Raw genomic sequence first — 20,250 nt, 5'->3', positions numbered from 1 at the left:
TTATGTACTGCCAGATTACCCTTGGAAGCTATTTATTTGGCATTGTTGGGCAGATAAAATATATTATGCTCACTTTGTTAAAGATGGTGCTGCCCATGTGGAAGCCTGTAGCGCAGGTGATTGCTTGGGATGGGCATGATTATATTAATGTGTGTTGGGGGTGGGCTGTGGGTAGGCAGGATCCTTGTAGCCTGGGGCTTGGTTTTAGGACTAAGCCTTTCCCACCCTTTTTGATGTAGAGTGGTGCAATCCCATCATGCTTCAGATAAGTGACTTTGTATCAGAGACTTCCTTGTTTGTATATGGAATTAAAGGTTTTGGTTTCTACACTATAAAGTGGGGCAGGCCAAGAGCTTGCTCTCTCTCAGTTCCTGAGATTAGCATTAGAGCAGAGAGCAGGTTGGAGAGCAGAGAAAAGCCACATGGAGGAGAGGAGAGGCAGCCAAGATGGCAGAGTGCTGAAAGAGAAGCCAATTAGTGCAGAGTTTGTGCAGAGAGAAGGAGATGGGGAACAGAGGTGAATAAGGCTAGTGAGCTAGACACCTTTGATTCTAGAAAACTCGGATAAGTCACTAGCTTTGTGAGTGCTGAATGAATAGGTTTTGGAGCCCAGTGTGTGTTTTAACTTGCCCATTGGGTGCAAGCTAGGATTAAAGATAATGGCCCACCAGTCCGTGGCTCTGCTGTTTCATTACTGTCTGTCTGAATCCAATGCGAACCTTCATGGGCCAGGCGGCTGTGATGGTGGCCGTGGATACTGGCCACACAGTCATCATATTTCAGAGGAATTCATAAAATGTATATATCTGTAAAACTAGTTATCTAAAAACACCAAAAATAAAAAAAACCCTGACAACAGTGGTTTAAACACTCTGGACTGCATTTTTATCAGCTAACCTATCAGGAGGTTCCCTGTGCTACAGGATGTCATCAGGGGATTCTAGCTCCTTCCCTCTTCCTATCTCTTTATCCTTTGCTTATATTGCAGGCATGAAGCAGGAGGAAGAGGCAAAGCTTTCTCCTGCCAAAGTTTTCCTCCCCACCCCACCCTTTTAGAAGGACTTTACATACATCTCACTGACCATCAGAATTCCCTCTTAACTGTCCACTCTGGTTGAGAGGCTGAGCTAGTAACTAATTTGGCTTTCAAGTTTCTTTGTAGAAGAAAGCAAGGGAGAAGGGGTTGTAACAGCTTTTGAGTAGCTATTCCACAATATCTGCTACTGTGGGTTTACCTGTTAGAGAATGTTCAAAGCACTTTGAATAAACAGATACAACTAATAAACTTGCTGGGTTTACTTTTTAATATTTGATGGTAGATTTATCTGAAAGGACCAAATCGACTAGCTTCTTTGGCACCTAAAGAAATATTTTGATGACTAATGTCTCTGGAAAAAATTACACAATAGGCCCTGGCTGGTTGGCTCAGTGGTAGAGCGTCGGCCTGGCGTGCGGAAGTCCCGGGTTCGATTCCCATCTAGGGCACACAGGAGAGGCGCCCATCTGCTTCTCCACCCCTCCCCCTCTCCTTCCTCTCTGTCTCTCTCTTCCCCTCCTGCAGCCGAGGCTCCATTGGAGCAAAGATGGCCCGGGCGCTGGGGATGGCTCTGTGGCCTCTGCCTCAGGCGCTAGAGTGGCTCTGGTTGTGACAGAGTGATGCCCTCGGATGGGCAGAGCATCACCCCCTGGTGGGCATGCGGGGTGGATCCTGGTCGGGCGCATGCAGGAGTCTGTCTGACTGCCTCCCCGTTTCCAGCTTCAGAAAAATACAAAAAAAAAAAAAAATTACACAATAGCAAAATCTATTTACTCTACTGTGTGATCTTGGCCAGGAAAAGATTCTTATGAAGTTTTGTTGCCTCTGAGAGGCAAACATGCAAGAAATTTCACTGGCTCAGACCTCAATTTCTAAGAGACTTTTTATTAAGGTAATTTGTATTATAATAAAGTATGTATTTTTGTTTTTTAACTAACTGAAGGTACAGACCACGTCCTGCAATGTCACTCTTTTCAACAAAGCAAAGATAGTTCATTTTTAATTTGAGATCATTTAAGACACTTTGTCTTAGACAATTAGAGTATGACTTTTGTGAAATGAATTTATGCTTTCAGGATATAGGTACTTCTGAAAGAAAGGCCTAGATTAAATGTCATTCATTATTTTAGAAATGAAATAAAAATAATAAGTTCAAGTAGTTTTCTGAGACTCCACAATTTACTTTATTCTATCTTATTTTACTTTTTTTCAAAAAGTTGTTTCTTTTCTTTCCAGTTTTGCCTGTTAAGTGTGTTGGCATATAATATACTGGGCTTGTGATATAAAAGTTACTAAAGAAGCCCTAGCAGGGGTTCCCAAACTTTTTACACAGAGGGCCAGTTCACTGTCCCTCAGACCGTTGGAGGGCTGCCACATACAGTGCTCCTCTCACTGACCACCAATGAAAGAGGTGCCCCTTTCGGAAGTGCGGCGGGGGGCCGGATAAATGGCCTCAGGGGGCCTCATGCAGCCCGCGGGCCATAGTTTGGGGATGCCTGCCTATGGCTTTCTTAATTAAATATCTTAATTTGGGGAGAGGAGATGATTTGATCTGTATCCTGGGAAAATCTTCGTCCTGCTGTATCACAAATTTTAAAATAAATTCTAATGAGTATGTAGTGACTTACGTTGTACAAATGGCTTTCTCTCACACTATCTCATGCGTTTCTCACAATAATTCTGTGAGACAGGTATGGGAAATACTCCCACTTTATGGATGAGAAAGCTGAGTCTCAGCAAGGGCTGAGTTTGTCCAAGTGGATGGGGTCTAATGTAAAGCAAGCCAGGTTCTCATAGCACACCTCCTCCTCCAGGGTCCATGCTCTTCCCGCAGCACCTCTCAACTCCTCAGAAACTAGACGGGGAAGCAAGCTGTCAATCATTTTCTGACAGGATTTTTTATCTATCATCTCTTTAAAAATTTCTTGACTGCCAAGAAACTCAAAAGTGAATCATAGGTAATTTCTCATATAACCTAAGAAAAGACAACCTTGAAGGTGTGGAATAATGTTGAGAATCAATTGGGAGGATGTCTCCTCAAGCCAAAGGTTCTTGTCTGTCATGAGAGTTTCAGGGAGAGCAGGCAGGTCTTTCTTCCTGCATCTGGTCCCCTCGTCTTCCACCTCAGCACCCATTCTGGATGTCATTGCCATTCTAGTGAACCAAGGAGGCTGGCAGATGTGGTATTCTTCCCCACAGCTGCTACTTACCTATCAGACTTAAGTTATGTAGTGAGTACCGTATTTTTCTTTGTACAAGATGCACCTTAATTTTGGGGCCCAAAATTTGAAAAAAAAAAGTATTACATAAAGTTATTGAACTCAGGTTTTATTCATCTACAACAATGAGGGCAAAAACAAGCACAAAAAAGTGGGAAATGCAAGGAAAAAAAAACCTACAAGCACTGTATAAGATGCACCCAATTTTTAGACCCCCAATTTTTTTTAAATGTGCATTTTAAACATGGGAGGAAATGGTATTTCTTGCAGAATGGTTCTTAGATATATTCTTTTCCTGATATTCTCCAGGAAAGGCAAGATGTGATTCAGACAGATTGCTTTCATGAAGCAGTCACATAATTTGATGAATGACTAAAATGTGCTGCATCCTGAGAGATAGGAGAGAACAATACAAAACAGTGACAAAGGGACCACACAAATGTCCTTTCAGAAGCTCTCTCTCATCTGTCAATACCCACCTGTAGATACAATTCAGTTTAGCACTTTAAAATAGGTCATTGCTGTATGGCATATTGTTGGTGAAAATACTTCTCAAACTGTGTGGCCTCTTTTTAGTTTTTAGAATGGCATTTCCATACTTTCTTCTTTTGAGGAAAGTGTCTATGTGAAATTATTTCTTTAAAAGCAGTGCACTGATGTCCAGTGGGGCTCATTCACACACAGGCTGTCCCGAAACTTAAAGTGCTCACAGCCCTGCCTTCTGCCTGGCACCCTGAGACTCCTGCAGTTTCCCTGGATCAACCATGACTCATGGGACTCTCAACAACTGTGCCTGTGAAGAGGCTCCAGCCCAAGCGAAATGATTAAGACAATAGTAAACATGAGGAGAATGAGAGGAAGACGTAGGAATGACATCCTGCCACCACAGGTTCTAATGTCTCAGTGACACACCTCTCTGGCTTGTGTTTTCTATTTGTGATGGCTTCATTTCATGTTGCTTCATTTCACTTTGTTCCTGGAACAAGCTAGGGTTCAAGTTGCCCATCACCTCTGAGTGACAGAATCCGGGTCCGAGTGGTATGAAAGTGTCATTTATTGAGATTGCCAGCAAGCTTAGAAAGCAGGGAGCCTAGAAATGCATCAAATCCTGCCTTGCACTTTCACGGTGCTGACTCTTTTTATAGAGTTCAGGGGCTGTTAGTAATGGTACAAGGTGCAAAGTCCATGCAGTTAGTCACCCAACACTAGGAAAGAGGTGGGGTTTAGACATTCTGGGAGGAATGTCTCCCCAGAAAGTTTTTCTGATGTTAACAAAGGTCCAATTAGCATGGGTCCATCAGGTGTCCGTGGTAGGATCCTCGAGGCAGCTGTGGTCAGGTGTCTCTTAGGAGCAGCCAAGGCCTGGTCCCATTGAGACCATCTGCTTCCAGGAATTATCGGCAAAAGAGACTCCCTATTCTTCTTGGAGACAAAGTAAAGATTTAAGATTGGTGAACTAAGTTTCTAGTTATTTATGGGACCTAACTCTTCCAAAGAAATTCTGTAGCTAGGCTTTTACAAACAACTGTTGTGATTTAAACCCCCAATCTTCAGGTCCTTCACCGCATTTCAAAGGCCAGGAAGTCATTAAGAAAGAACAGCAGGTGCCTGACCAGGCCTTGGCCTGACCAGGCAGTGGTGCAGTGGATAGAGCCTCGGATTTGGATATGGAGGACCTAGGTTCGAGACCCCGAGGTCACCAGCTTGAGCGCAGGCTCACCTGGTTTGAGCAAGGCTCACCAGCTTGAGCCCAAGGTCGCTACCTCGAGCAAGGGGTACTCGGTCTGCTGTAGCCCCTCCCCCCATCAAGGCACATATAAGAGAGCAATCAATGAACAACTAAGGAACCACAGTGAAGAATTGATGTTTCTCATCTCTTTCCCTGTCTGTCCTTATCTGTCCCTCTCTCTGACTCTCTCTGTCTCTGCCACAACACACACACACACACACACACACACACACAAAAGAACAGCAGGTGAATTAAGTATTTCCTAAGCCCTATTGATTATAACTAAAAGCTACTTTTCCTGAAGCTAAATTCCTAACTTTTGAGTTCCCCTAACAATTTCATTTCATTTCAAGCATGTATATGGGTATTTCATTTTGGAAATAAAGGCTCTCATTCCTCCCCTTTGAGTCTCATCCTTCTCACAACCATTCCCAGGGCAACACATAAAACTGAGACTAAGTTATTTGAACTGTTATTTCAAAAGCTATCATAAATTTCTGTGTACTTTCCCTCTACTAGGCCTTGGTTAGTAAACTAGGCATCTTGTCTGCATCAGTGGAATCTCACTGAGAGTAGGGATGACTAATCACTTTTGAGTGGAAAATCACTTATAGAAGTTGGAAAAACAGGTTAAAAGTACAAGAACAGGTTATTTTAGCTTTACTTTATGACTGATTTACTTGAAGGGCATGAATAGCTTAAAAGAATTACTTATATAAAGATTGGCACTGGCTTTCTTATGACTAGGTTTTTTCTAACCATTATGCTCTGGAAAGCTCTAGTTTGATCAATTTATAGGATAATGAATGTTCTATTCCATTAGTTACAGTCTCCAAAGGAGCCATAGCAGTTTTTCTTTAGAGGGGTGTCTGGGGGTATCTCATGCAATATTTACTGTATAAGTAAAAAATAAACATTTACTAATTGTTTATAAAGTTGTCTTTATTTTACTGAAGTTTTCAGGGAAAGGCTCTTTCTCTCTATCCACTCCCTTTATCTTCCTTATCAGAATTTTTAGTAATGTTCTTATTTTAATTAATTTTTGTTTTAATTTTTAAAGCACCCTCAAAATTTGTGTTTTATATGATTTTCATATCACCTTAACATTCATATAACATTTGAAATTATAAATCATATACTTATTTTTTTCTTTTTTTTTTCTTTTTGTGACAGAGACAGAGAGAGGGGCAGATAAGGACAGACAGGAAGGGAGAGAGATGAGAAGCATCAATTCTTTGTTGTGGCTCCTTAGTTGTTCATTGATTGCTTTCTCATATGTGCCTTGATTGGGGGGCTGCAGTAGAGCAAGTGACCCCTTGCTCAAGCCAGCAACCTTAGGCTTCAAGCCAGCAACCTTTGGGCTCAAGCCAGCAACCACGGGGCCATGTCTGTAGTCCTATGCTTAAGCCAGTGATCCTGCACTCAAGCCAGTGAGCCTGTGCTCAAGCCAGCAACCTTGGGGTTTCGAACTTGAGTCCTCTGCATCCCAGTCCCATGCTCTATCCACTGAGCAACCACCTGGTCAGGCCTTATTTATTTTCTTATGACATGAATCTGTATGTTGCTTGGGTTAAATGTCCTATGCTGTAGTACTCTCCAAATGCCCATATATATATATTTATATAAATATAAATATATAAATATATAAATATTTATATTTATATAAAATATTTATATAAATATAAATATTTATATTTAAATATAAATATATATATAAATATATAAATATATATATATAAATATATATATATTTACCCCAAAGATTACTACTCATTCTTGACATTCACCTCAGGGACATACATCAATGCTATACAAACTGTTCTAGAAAACATTTCCACTGAATCCTAATATAAGACTACAACCCTGAAACTCAAAAGTTTCTAAAGCTGAAATCATTTTCTTAGAAGTTTTGGTACATAATTCTTTGGCATATAAACTTAAAGGAGTGTGAGACTATATAGAGTCTTTATTTATCACAGAGTGAAAATTTTTATAAAAACTGCAAAAGTGTTCTTGTGTTTGATTCCCTGGTGGCAGAATTACATAAAATAAACACCATCCAATTCCTTATCTTTCTTATGTCTGAATGTTTTGGCTTTGAAATTACATCTGACCAAAAGAACTTTAGGTAAGAGATTGTGGGTCTTAAACACACTAATGCACGCATACACGTGTGTGCATTTTACAGAACATAAATTAATGAATTTGTAAATGTACATGAAATGAAGATAAACAAATCTCATTTTTGACTTGTTAGGTCTTTTAATTTGCTCATTTTCTCCATGACTCTGTAAGGTGAAATGTAGAAGGAGTAACTTCTTTACCAAGGAGGTTCTTATGTGCCATCAGCAAGACTGTTTTGGAAAGACCACATAAGGATACGAAGAGCATCTGCCCCAGATTTGGATGGTTGTACAATTATCTCACTTGCAACACTCACAGGATTGAACTTGCAAAGTCATCTACTATGTCCACATTACCAAATCCAGTGGCTATCATTCAGTCCCTATCTTTTCTCTTATACTATTTGACATTGTTTATCACCTCCTGCTTGAACCTTTATTTGGCAGCAAGGAAATCACCCTGTGCTGTTTTATTGCACTACTTCATTTGCTCTTTTTGTCTCCTTTGTTGGAATAACAAGCTCTTCGTAATCTCTAAATAGTGGGATGCCTTAGAATTCATGTCATATACCTATTCTTTTCTTGACCTATATTTACTCTCTAATCTAATTCCTAGGTCCCTAATTTTAAATGTCCATCATATCTGAGAATCACAAAATGTACATATCTACCCTAAACCTTTTTATTGATATCCATCTTCCTCTACTTTGGGGTTTATTAGGCATCTCAAATAAACCATGTTGGGAAATTAAACTCCTGATTGTTCTTTGACCCAAATATAATCTATTCCACAGAGTTTTTCCTCTTGGAATGTCAATTTAATAACAATGTCCAACCAGCTCTTTGAAGGAGTATTTGATTCAACAAAAAATACAGGTCAGCAAATAATTGCACTTACTTTTAACTTTGTAAATATTTGGCCTTCATTTTGAGATCCAATTCAGCTTGAAGGTAAAGAATTTAATTCAGTTATCCCTATTATAAAATTTTCTTAGCCAAATCAAATTTAAATCAGATGATTAAAGATTTTTACATATCCCTCTTTTCTCTTTGGGTGGCAAATATACTGCTCACAAAAATTAAGGGATATTTCAAAATGAGTATGAAGCAATAAAAAAGAGAAGCATTTGATATGTCACTGTATACTCAATCACGATAATTGAGTTTGCATCTCATTTGCATAATTAAACAACTTTCTTTGACTTGTTTGCTTTTCTGATATTCTTGTTTAATAAAAAATCAAATGCTTTTTTATTGCTTCATATTCATTTTGAAATATCCTCTAATGTTTGTGAGCAGTATGTGTTCAAAGGCCCATGTAGAATAATGATATTTTAGAAAACTCCTTAATCTGGATGGTCAGCAGATCATTGTGCAGATGTCCTCAGAGGGGGAACTTGACTCACCTTTGGTAACAAGCAATTATTTACATTGGCACCTGACTCCCAGTCTGCCATGGCCACTAGGCTCTGTAAGTCCATCCACCCACTCTATCTCTTCTATCTCTCAGTTGTGGGATGTTTTTCGTTTTTTATTAAGTGTGAGGTGGGAGGCAGAGTGACAGACTCCCACATGTTCCCCAACCTGGATTCCCCTGGCAAGCCACTAGGGGGCGATGTTCTGCCCATTTGGGGCCATTGCTCCATTGCTCGGCAACTGAGCTATTTTAGCACCTGAAGGTGAGGCCATAGTGCCATCCTCAGTACCTGAGGCCAACTTGCTCAAATAAGCCATGACTGTGGGAGGAGAGAGGGAGAGAGAGAGAGAGAGAGAGAGAGAGAGAGAGAGAGAGAGAGGAGGTACAGGGGTGGATAAGCAGATGGTCGCTTCTCCTGTGTGCCTTTACTGGGAGTTGAACCCATGACTTTCACATGCTGTGCCAATGCTCTACAACTGAGCCAACCGGCCAGCACTCAGCCATGATATACTTAAGAGACCATCAGTATCTCTCAGCCCTTCTGCACCCCCCTATTTGGTAATAGGGCAAAGCTAGAGAAACTTGGAGATTCTATCCAATGAGAAAGTTTCTGGATGTGGAAGGCCATCTCAGTCCAGACCATTTCAGCTGCAATTTCTCCTCTGTATGCTATTTATTTTCCAGTCTTTTAAACCAGTCTTTTTTTTTTAATCATACTGGTTTTCCTCTGAGAAGGAAGAGAGAAAATCTCATACCTGCCACTAACATATCCACCTTGTCTAACATTACTATACCCTTCTCTGACTCTTTACTGGACTGAAATAATGTTGTGTAGTCTCCAGGTTAGGGAAATCTGTATTTTCCTGCAATCTATTTTAAATTTTTTTAAGTGATAAGAGGTGAGATAGTGAGACAGACATCTGCATGCGCCCCGACCAGGATCCATCCAACAACCACCATCTGGGGCCAATGCTTGAATCAACTGAGCTATTTTTAGTGTCTGAGGCTGATGCTCTCCAACCAACCAAGCCATCCTCAGCAGCTGGGCCAATACTCGAACTATTCAAGCCACTGGCTGCGAGAGGGGAAGAGAGAGAGAAGGGGAAGAGGGATGGGGAAAAAAGCAGGTAGTTGCTTCTCTTATGTACCCTGACCAGGAATTGAACCCAGGATGTCCATATGTGGGGCCAAGGTTCTATCAACTGAGACAGCTGGCCAGGGCCTCTATTTGTTTTAAAATACATATTAAAATTATTTCAGGATATAAGAATATGAGCAATGTACCTCTATTTAGCTTAGATATAAAGGAGTATAGATTGAATTGAAGACACCAGTGATGCCTGACCAGGCGGTGGCACAGTGCATAGAGCATTTGACTGGGATGCAGAGGACCCAGGTTTGAGACCCTGAGGTCACCAGCTTGAGCACGGGCTCATCTGGTTTGAGGAAAAGCTCACCAGCTTGGACCCAAGGTCACTGGCTCGAGCAAGGGGTTACTTGGTCTGCTGAAGGTCCACGGTCAAGGCACATATGAGAAAGCAATCAATGAACAATAAGGTCTTGCAATGAAAAACTGATGATTGATGCTTCTCATCTCTCTCCATTCCTGTCTGTCTGTCCCTGTGTAACCCTCTCTCTGACTCTCTCTCTGTCCCTGTAAAAAAAAAAAGACACCAGTGCCAGTTTAGATAAGTTGCAATAAACAACTCCCAAATCTCAGTGGCTCAAAACAACAAAATTTATTTCTCACTCACACCAAGTGTTCTATATGGATTGGCAGGGATGGTGCCTCAGTGAGGTCACTCAGGCTGATGGAGGCTTCATCCTAACATACAAACTAACATTACTTATTCAGAAAGTCAACTTCCTTTTTTTTCCATCCTACACTTCCTTCTTGTCTCTGTAACTCCCAGAACTGCAATTATGATATTGAAATATAGCAGTGATCATGGACATGGTTTTTTGTTCTTCATTTTAAAAGGGATGGTTTTAGCTAGTCATTATTAATTATAAGCTTTCATTGTGGTTGATGATATTTTCAATAATGTTCTTCATCTTTTTCCAAATTAATGTACTTCTTTTATTTATTCATTTATTTTTTTTATTTTTATGCAGGGGAGAGCATGAACACAGTCCCCCACTATGCTATTGAGTTTCCCACATTTGGGGAAATCGCAGAGGTCAACACATCCAGAATGCAATGGAGAAACCTCTCCCAAGGAAAACCACCTTCGCAATCATGGTATCTTCTCTGTCAGGTAAGTATAAAATATACTTCTTGATTTTTTTTAGAGATCTGCTTTTGACATTTAAAACCAAACTGATGGCACTAAAAGAATTTTAATCTGTTCCTCAGCATTCTGCTATATGTTCCCATTCTCTGGGGCAAGAAGCATGGAATGATTCATACTTCTTGTCTTGTTTAAATGGGGAAGGGTTGTGTGGTTCAAATAAAAGGAATTGTCAAGAATGACAGAAAAATAAATTATACCAAGACATTATCTCACAACATGCCACTTAGGATTAGTTTTTTTGGGTTTTTTTTTTCTTTTTTTTTTTGCTTGACCAAGCAGTGGTACAGTGAATAGAACATCGACCCAGGATGCTGAGAATGCAGGTTCAAAACACCGAGGTTGTAGGCTTTGGCATGGGCTCATCCAGTTTGAGTGTGGCCTCACCAGCTTGAATGCAAGGTTGCTGGCTTGAGCGTGGAATCATAAACATGGCCTATCATCATTGGCTTGAGCCCAAAGGTTGCTGGCTGGAGCAAAGGGTCACTGGCTCAGCTGGAGCACCCCCCCTCCAGGGAAGGCACATATGAGAAAGCAATCAATAAACAACTTAGGTGCCACAGCTACAAGTTGATGCTTCTCATCTCTCCCTTCCTGTCTGTCCCTGTTTCTCTCTCCTTTGCTAAAAAAAAAAAAAAAAAAAAAAAAAAAAAAAAAAAGGATTAGGTTTTCTTTTCAAAATTGTACTTCTAACATTCATACTTATTATTGCATGCATCTGCTGTTCAGTCATGTATATGTTACTATTTATCCATTTTTCTGCTGGTAGTTTTCAGGATTTTACAACTATATATGAGATTCTGTAAACATTCTTGTACATATCTTGTGATGCTGGTGGTAGCAATGGTAGATGTGTACAAAAGTTTCTTTTGGGTATATGCTTATCAGGAAAATTGCTGGGTTATACAGTAGATGAATGTTCATCTTTGCAAGATATTGCCAATTATTTTCCAAAGTGATTTTAGTAATTAGCATTTCTTCCAGCCATGTCTAAAAGATCACAGTAATCTAGGTCTGCTCCAATATCACCAGAGAAGACTCAAGTCCCAGGGGCTTCTTCTTCCTCAGTTATTGTCACATTCACAAGAAATAATTTGGGTGAGAGACAGAATGCAGCATTCCGTAAAGCAAGCAGCTTATTAAGCAAAGCTATACACTGACATGTGGCACAAGCTGGCAAACTTGGCTAGCCTGAGCATCCCACCTGTTGGGGTCCCAGAAGTTAGATACTCTTAGCTTCAAGGCTTTGTTTCCCTGATATCAGGGCTAATAGACAGGGTTTCAAGGTTCTCCATTGTAGTTTTTCTTTTAACTGCTGGAATACCTGGTTATTTTGATTTGCCTGATTACAAGATAGCTGAATCTCTCATTCAGTGGCTGAGATACACCCCCCTTGCCCCCTTCCCCTTTTCCTGTCTATCCTGCCTAACACCAACACTTGGTATCATCAGATATCTTGCCCTGGCCGGTTGGCTCAGCAGTAGAGTGTCGGCCTAGCGTGCGGAGGACCCGGGTTCGATTCCCGGCCAGGGCATACAGGAGAAGCACCAATTTGCTTCTCCACCCCTCTGCCGTGCCTTCCTCTCTGTCTCTCTCTTCCTCTCCCACAGCCAAGGCTCCATTGGAGCAAAGATGGCCCGGGCTGGGGATGGCTCTGTGGCCTCGGCCTCAGGCGTTAGAGTGGCTCTGGTCGCAACATAGCGACGCCCAGGATGGGCAGAGCATCACCCCCTGGTGGGCAGAGCGTCGCCCCATGGTGGGCGTGCCGGGTGGATCCCGGTCGGGCACATGCGGGAGTCTGTCTGACTGTCTCTCCCTGTTTCCAGCTTCAGGAAAAAAAAAAAAAAAAGATATCTTACTGTCACCAAGAAAATGAGTGTGAAATGGCATCTTATTCTAGTATTTATTTCCATTCCCTTGCTCACTAGAGTGGCTGACCACTTTTTTATCATTTTTCCCCAATATGTGCTCTCTCCTGATATGAAATACCTGATATTGTCTTTATATCTAATATTGGATTATTTGTACCTTTCTTCAAATAAGAAACATTTACATCGAAAAAGTCAAAGACACTTCAGAGAAAGAGGACAATTTTTAAGGTCAAATTTTAAAAATCTGATTTTAAAGAATAAATAGCTTGACCTGTGGTGGCACAGTAGATGAAAGGTTGACTTAGAATGCCAAGGTCACCAGTTCAAAACCCTGTGCTTCCCTGGTCAAGGCACATACGGGAGTTTATGATCCCTACTCCTTCCCTCTTCTCTCTCTTTCTTTCTCGCCCCTCTCCAAAATGAACAAATAAATAAAAAAATAGTAAGAACAAATAGCTTCTTCAGATTTGGTAGCTGATACTCAAGTTATGCTAAACTGGACTGTGGTTTACAGAAAAATTCCAAATTAATTTACAGTGAGGTTTCTTTTCCAAAGAATTTATTCTTAGCTGTTAAATCATATCTGGGTTCCAATCTGAAAACTTTGACTGATGATAAGAGGACAGAAGTTGCTAGAAATTTATTTTGTTAGGAAGATGGAAAGGAAGGGCCAGGACAGGACAAAAGTGGAAAGCAGGTATATGCTAGATGTCCCCAATTGATTGCTGTTTCTGAGTTTCTCACTGCTATAGTTAGCACTGTCAACATAAGAATATCCAAACCTGTGGGAAAATGTTATAAGTTTATTAGAATTTATTTCAGCCAAACAGAGGATATGCCAGGAAGCAAAATTTCAACAGATTGAGAAAAATACTTTCAGAAATGACAGTTTTTCAGCTTCTTTTATGCTTTTGGAAGTAAGGCAGGAACATAAGAAAGATTACATGAAAGTAAGAAAAAGCAAGGTGGGGATTGGATTCCAGCAGCAACTTATTATTTTCTGAAGTGAGAAGCAGGGAGGCAGAGAGACAGACTCTGCATGCGCCCAACCAGTGTCCACTCAGCATGTCCACCCTGGGTGCGAAGCTCTGCCCATCTGAGGCATTGCTCCATTGCAATCTGACCCATTCTAGCACCTGAGGCAGAAGCCATGGAGCCATCCTCAGCACCCGGGCTAATTTTGCTCCAATGGAGCCTTGGCTGTGGGAGGGGAAGAGAGAGATTGAGAGGAAGGAGAGGGGGAAGGGTGGAGAAGCAAATGGGAGCTTTTCCTGTGTGCTCTGGCTGGGAATTGAACCTGGGACTTTCACATGCCAGGCCGACGCTCTTCTGCTCAGCTAGCTAGCCAGGGCTCCAGCAGCAACTTTCAACAGTTTTCATCTCATGGAACACATAAATTAGTTACTAAAATTCAGCCAAAGAACAAAATCAAATTTTTTTTTCCTATCTGATGAAAAAAAAATAGGTATAATTTTGATTCACTTACAACAGATCACAATTGTTGTGCTGGTTATTGTTATTTTTCTATTTGACATTCTAAGGGAAAAGGGGTCAGTGCCCCTGACTAAAGAGTCAGGTATTGCATGTTTTAAAAATTCTTGCAGTACAGAGACAACACCAAGCCTAGACTCAACCAACTCTACAAATAAAAAACCCAAAAACAGACAATGAGAAAACAAAGAAGTGCAATCCAAATGAAACCACAAGAGACACCTTCAAAAGATGAACTGAGGCCCTGGCCGGTTGGCTCAGTGGTATAGCATCGGCCTGGCGTGCAAGGGGTCCCGGGTTTGATTCCCGGCCAGGGCACACAGGAAAAGCGCCCATCTCCTTCTCCATCCCTCCCCCTCTCCTTCCTCTCTGTCTCTCTCTTCCTCTCCCAAAGCAAGGCTCCATTGGAGCAAAGCTGGCCCGGGCATTGGGGATGGCTCCTTGGCCTCTGCCCCAGGCGCTAGAGTGGCTCTGGTCGCAGCAGAGCGACGCCCCGGAGGGGCAGAGCATCGCCCCCCGGTGGGCAGAGTGTTGCCCCCTGGTGGACGTGCTGGGTGGATCCCGGTCGGGTGCATGCGGGAGTCTGTCCGACTGTCTCTCTCCCCATTTCCAGCTTCAGAAAAATACAAAAAAAAAAAAAAAAGCAATACCTTTAAGATCAGAAACAAGGCAGGGGCACCCCCTTTCACCACTCTTATTTAACATAGTCCTGGAAGTCCTAGCCACAGCAATCAGACAAAAAGAAGAAATAAAAGGCATTCAAGTTGGAAAAGAAGAAGTAAAACTATCATTATTTGCAGATGATATGATATTGTATATAGAAAACCCTAAAGTCTCAGTCAAAAAGCTTCTGAACATGATAAATGAATTCAGCAAAGTGGCAGGATATAAAATCAATACTCAGAAATCAGAGTCATTTTTATACACCAACAATGAACAGTCAGAAAGAGAAATTAAGGAAACAATCCCCTTCACAATTATAACCAAAAAAATAAAGTACCTAGGAGTAAACTTAACCAAGGAGACTAAAGACTTGTACTTGGAAAATTACAAAGCATTGATAAAAGAAATCAAGGAAGATACAAACAAGTGGAAGCATATACTGTGCTCATGGTTAGGAAGAATAAACATCATTAAAATGTCTATTTTACCCAAAGCAATCTATAAATTCAATGCAATACCAATTAAAATACCAATGACATACTTCAAAGATATAGACCACATATTCCAAAAATTTATATGGAACCAAAAGAGAACATGAATAGCCTCAGCAAACTTTTTCTTTTTTTTTTTTTTTTTTTTTTTTGTATTTTTCTGAAGCTGGAAACGGGGAGAGACAGTCAGACAGACTCCCGCATGCACCTGACCGGGATCCGCCCGGCACGCCCACCAGGGGCGACGCTCTGCCCACCAGGGGGCGATGCTCTGCCCCTCCGGGGTGTCGCTCTGCCGCGACCAGAGCCACTCTAGCGCCTGGGGCAGAGGCCAAGGAGCCATCCCCAGCGCCCGGGCCATCTTTGCTCCAATGGAGCCTTGGCTGCGGGAGGGGAAGAGAGAGACAGAGAGGAAGGAGGGGGGCGGAGAAGCAAATGGGCGCTTCTCCTATGTGCCCTGGCCAGGAATAGAACCCGGGTCCCTCGCATGCCAGGCCGACGCTCTACTGCTGAGCCAACCGGCCAGGGCCTTAGCCTCAGCAATCTTAAAAAAGAAGAATAAAGTGGGAGGTATCACACTTCCTGATATCAAGTTATACTACAAGGCCATTGTACTCAAAACAGCCTGTTACTGGCATTAGAACAGGCATATAGATCAATGGAACAGAACAGAGAACCCAGAAATAAACCCACAGTTCTATGGACAACTGATATTTGACAAAGGAGGTAAGGAAATACAATGGAGTAAAGACAGCCTCTTTAACAAATGATGTTGGGAAAATTGGACAGCTACCTGCAAAAAAATGAAACTAGATCACCAGCTTACACCATTCACAAAAATAAACTCAAAATGGATAAAAGACTTAAATGTAGGCCATGAAACCATAAGCATCTTAGAAGAAAACATAGGCAGTAAGCTATCTGACATCTCTCGGAGCAATATATTTGCTGATTTATCTCCACAGGGAAGTGAAATAAAAGACAGGATAAACAAATGGGACTATATCAAACTAAAAAGCTTTTGCACAGCTAAAGACAACAAGAACAGAATAAAAAGACAAACTACACAATGGGAGAACATATTTGACAATATGTCTGATAAGGGGTTAGTAACCAAAATTCATAAAGAACTTGTAAATCTCAACACCAGGAAGACAAACAATCCAATCCAAAAATGGGCAAAAGAGATGAATAGACACTTCTCCAAAGAGGACATACAGATGGCCAATAGGCAGATGAAAAAATGCTCAACATCACTAATCATTAGAGAAATTCCAATTAAAACCACAATGAGATATCACCTCACACCAGCCAGAATGGCGCTCATCAACAAAACAACACAGAATAAGTGCTGGCGAGGATGTGGAGAAAAGGGAACCCTCCTGCACTGCTGGTGGGAATGCAGACTGGTGCAGCCACTGTGGAAAACAGTATGGAGATTTCTCAAAAAACTGAAAATCGAACTGTCTTTTGACCCAGCTATCCCACTTTTAGGAATATACCCCAAGGACACCATAGAACGGCTCCAAAAGGAGAAATGCATCCCCATGTTTGTGGCAGCATTGTTCACAATAGCGAAGATCTGGAAACAGCCCAAGTGTCCGTCAGAGGACAAGTGGATTAAAAAGCTTTGGTACATATATACTATGGAATACTACTCAGCCATAAGAAATGATGACATCGGATCCTTTACAATAACATGGATGGACCTTGATAACATTATATGGAGTGAAATAAGTAAATCAGAAAAAAACTAAGAACTATATGAATCCATACATAGAAGGGACATAAAAATGAGACTCAGAGACATGAACAAGAATGGGATGGAAACAGGGGTGGGGGGTGGGGGGGAGGGGGGAGGGGGCGAAGAAGGAGAGAGGGGTTGGGGGAGGGGAGGGGCACAAGAAAACCAGATAGAAGGTGACAGAAGACAATTTAACTTTAGGGGAGGAGTATACAGCACAATCAAATGTCAAAATAATCTAGAGATGTTTTCTTTCAACATATGTACCCTGATTTATCAATGTCACTGCATTAAATTTAATAAATAAATTAAAAAAAAATTCTTGCAGTACAGCAGTTGAAAGTTACTGTATTATCCCTGGCTGGTTGACTCAGTGGTAGAGCGTCAGCCTGGCATGCAGAAGTCCCAGGTTCGATTCCCGGCCAGGGCACACAGGAGAAGCGCCCATCTGCTTCTCCACCCCTCCCCCTCTCCTTCCTCTCTCTCTCTTCCCCTCCCACAGTGAGGCTCTATTAGAGCAAAGATGGCCCGGGCGCTGGGGATGGCTTCTTGGCCTCTGCCTCAGGTGCTAGAGTGGCTCTGGTCACAACAGAGCGATGCCCCAGAGGGGCAGAGCATCGCCCTCTGGTGGGCAGAGCATCGCCCCCTGGTGGGCGTGCCGGGTGGATCCTGGTCGGGCGCATGCGGGAGTCTGTCTGACTGTCTCTCCCCGTTTCCAGCTTCAGAAAAATACAAAAAAAAAAAAAAAAGTTACTGTATTATGTGGTCTTTTGAGGGAGCTTATACTTCCAGTGTTGTAAAGTACCCCATACCTCAATTCTGCGGGTTTACGTAGAGACACCAAGTCCAGATGAATTTTAAGGAGTTTTACTAAAAGAGGAGATTTATTAAATATGCCAGCTGCATATGACTAACTCAGGGCATTCACAGACCCAAATCGTATGTGTGTGGGCACAGCCCATGCAGCAAGTTAGATACCTTTGTTCACACACACACACACACACACAGGTTGGCAGGAAAAGAAGGAGGGGGATGGGACATAATTCATTAGCAAGCTTACAACATTTGTCTATAGGACCTATAAAAACATTTCTACATATCAAAACTTATAAGGTAACACAATAATAAAAATGTTATTCCACATGTTGGGCAGATAAAATATATTATGCTCACTTTGTTAAAGATGGCACTGCTCATGTGGAGGCGGTCGCCCAGGTGATATTAATGTGTGTTGGCGGTGGGCTGAAGGCAGGCAGGATCCTTGTGGCCTAGGGCTTGGTTTTAGGACTAAGCCTTTCCCACCCTTTTTGATGTGGGGTGGTACAATCCCATCATGCCTCGGCTAAGTGACTTTGTATTAGAGACTTCCCTATTTTGTATATTGGATTAAGGGTTTTGATTTCTACATTATAAAATGGGGGCAAAATGAGAGCTTGCTCTCTTGGTTGCTGAGATTAACATTAGGAGAGAGCAGAGAGGAGAGGAGAGGAGAGGAGAGGAGAGGAGAGGAGAGGAGAGGAGAGGAGAGGAGAGGAGAGGAGAGGAGAGGAGAGGAGAGAGGAGAGAGGAGAGAGGAGAGGAGAGGAGAGGAGAGGAGAGGAGAGGAGAGGAGAGGAGAGGAGAGGAGAGGAGAGGAGAGGGAGGCTACATGGAGGAGGCCAGGAGAAGCAGCTAAGATGGCGGAGTGTTGAGTTAGAAGCCAGTTTGTGCAGAGTTTGTGCAGGGACAAGGAAGGAGATGGGGGACAGAGGTGAATAAGTCTGGTGAACTAGAAACCTTTGATTCTAGGAAACTCGGATAAGTCAGTAGCTTTGTGAGCACTGAATGTGAGTGGGTTTTGGAGCCCAGTGTGTGTTTTTACTTGCCCGCCGGGTGCAAGTTAGGATTAAAGCTAATGGCCCACCAGTTTGTGGCTCCGTTGTTTCTTTACCGACTGTCCGAATCCAATGTGAACCTGCATGGGCCAGGCTGCTGTGATAGTGGCCCTGGCTACTGGCTCTACACCACATATTAAAAGATATTCCTAAATTTTCTAGTGTTCATTTGCCATTCCTTTGTTTAGAGATATATGCATTAATTACATGCTTTCAGGAGGGGAGGGGTGGTTTCCATGGCGCTAGGGGATAAATGCCTGCAAATGGCTCATCAAATAAGAAAAGGTTTTTTCAATCTCTCCCTTCCTGCACCTGGCTAGCTATTTATCTGCTTCCTTACAGGTGTGGGGGAAGGACTGGAATCTAAATCGTCTTCCCCTCTTCATTTACAATACAATGCTTTCAGCCATCCTGAGTTGAAGTAAATCACATAAGTGTAAAAGTCATTTTTACAAAATCTCTCTGCACACCTAACCCAAATTAATAAAAAATGCTCTTTAAGCGTGCTAGTAGAAGGGAGCCTCCTACACAGTACATTTCTGCAAGCCAGGAAACTTTCACATTTCTTTCCCTAAAATATTAATATTAATTTTGTAGCTTTTTGGTACATCACTACACCAGAAGGATGTGAGTGAGGCATTTCAAAGGCATTGTTAACCTAGATGCATAAAAACAATGCACGCAGGCCTGACCTGTGGTGGCGCAGTGGATAAAGCGTCAATCTGGAAATGCTGAGGTTGCCTGTTCAAAACCCTGGGCTTGCCTGTTCAAGGCACATATGAGAGTTGATGATATCTGCTCCTCCCCCCTTCTCTCTCTCTCTCTCCTCTCTATAATGAATAAATAAAATCTTTAAAAAAATAAATAAAATGAATAAATAAAAACAATGCACCCAGAGTGTAAAGCCAGTATCCACGGCCACCATCACAGCCACCTGGCCCATGCAGGTTCACATTTGATTTGGACAGACAGTAATGAAACAATGACGGCACATTAGTTTAATCCTAGCTTTCACCTGGCGGGCAAGAAATACACACAGTGGGAAAACACTTCCTTTTCCATTCAGGGCTCCCAAAGCCACTGACTTATCTGAGGTTTCTTATAATCAAAGGTTTTTAGCTCACCAGCCTTATTCACCTCTGTTCCCCATCTGTAAAGCCAGTAGCCAGGGCCACCATCACATCAGCCTGGCCCATATAGGTTCGCATTGGATTCGGACAGTCGGTAAAGAAACAACGGAGCCAAAAACTGATGGGACATCATCTTTAATCCTAGCTTGCACCCAGCAGGCAAGTAAAAAC

General features: G+C 42.0%; 1 pseudogene; it reads right to left on the bottom strand.

The window, feature by feature from the left end:
* Positions 1 to 10,636: 10,636 nt before the first annotated feature.
* Positions 10,637 to 10,790, bottom strand: LOC136317895 (U1 spliceosomal RNA; annotated as a pseudogene).
* Between the last annotated feature and the right edge of the window lie 9,460 nt (positions 10,791 to 20,250).

Source organism: Saccopteryx bilineata, chromosome X (genome assembly GCF_036850765.1).
Source record: "Saccopteryx bilineata isolate mSacBil1 chromosome X, mSacBil1_pri_phased_curated, whole genome shotgun sequence".
NCBI lineage: Eukaryota > Metazoa > Chordata > Mammalia > Chiroptera > Emballonuridae > Saccopteryx > Saccopteryx bilineata.
This window is presented reverse-complemented; position numbering and strand designations above follow the sequence as displayed.